Source organism: Crocuta crocuta, unplaced genomic scaffold (genome assembly GCF_008692635.1).
Source record: "Crocuta crocuta isolate KB4526 unplaced genomic scaffold, BGI_CrCroc_1.0 scaffold248, whole genome shotgun sequence".
In the NCBI taxonomy this organism is placed as follows: domain Eukaryota; kingdom Metazoa; phylum Chordata; class Mammalia; order Carnivora; family Hyaenidae; genus Crocuta; species Crocuta crocuta.
Genome location: NW_027532409.1, coordinates 6,361,672 through 6,362,532, shown reverse-complemented (window position 1 = coordinate 6,362,532; position 861 = coordinate 6,361,672). Strand labels below are relative to the sequence as shown.

Sequence of the window (861 nt, the reverse complement as noted above, 5' to 3'; positions counted from 1 at the left end):
GTGCCCCTCGGAGCCCGCCCGGGCGGCCGCCGGACGCACGGACTGAGGACAGACAGCGCCCGGAAGCCGCGCCGCCGTTGCCAGGTTAGTCGCCCGCGCCACCCTCGTCCGGGCCCCGGGGACCCTGCCGCGTCTCCTCTCGCGTGTGTCTGTGTATGCGAGGGCTCCAGGCTCGGTCTCCCGTCCTCGAGCATTGACAGGCCGGCGGGCCGGCTCCGGGGGTCTGGACACCGGCCCGGCGGGGGGCGGGGGGCGGGCGTCCCAGCCAGGAGCCCCGGGTCCGGGTCCGTGCGTCTCCGTACTGGAGCCGGTATGTGTGGCGTGGTCCACATCTCTGGGTGTTGGATGTGAGCGCGCGTGTGCCCGTAGGTCTGGGCAAGTGGTTACTGTGTGTGCGCGCGTGTGCGTGTGCTCCGGGTGTGCATCTGTGTGGGAGGGGGGGTGTGCGCTGTGTGTCTCCGCGTGTCTGGACTGGATGGTGTGTGTGTATCTGGGTGAGGGTGTGTGTGTCTGCGTGTGTCTGTTCGTGAGTGTGTCTATTAGAGGGTGTGTCCGAATATGTAGCTGAGTGTGTGTACATCTGGATGAGGGTGTGTGCCAGTGGCTTCGCTTGTGGCTGGACCCTGTGGCTGTGTGTGTGTGTGTTGCCGTGTGAGCGCCAGTGTGACTCCCCGTGTGTGCGCGTGTGAGGGCGGGTGTGCACCCGCGTAGCCCCCGTGTGCGTGTGCGCGGCTTTGTCTCCGCACTGCCGGGAGGAAGGGGTGGGGGCGGCGGCCGAGGCGCTGTAGTCCCCGCGAGCCAGGCACCTGGCCGGGGCGGTGGGTGGCGGCGGCGGCGGGAGTGTCCCGGCCGGGCGGAGGC

The 861-nt window shown here is 69.8% G+C and overlaps 1 protein-coding gene across 1 annotated transcript in view; it reads left to right on the top strand.

The window, feature by feature from the left end:
* Positions 1-861, top strand: part of EPB41L1 (erythrocyte membrane protein band 4.1 like 1) — a 124,088-nt gene continuing 123,227 nt past the window's right edge. Inside the window, exon 1 of the mRNA XM_077778877.1 lies at positions 1-84. The gene's annotated coding sequence lies outside the window, so the exon portion shown is untranslated. The remainder of the gene's footprint in view (positions 85-861) is intronic.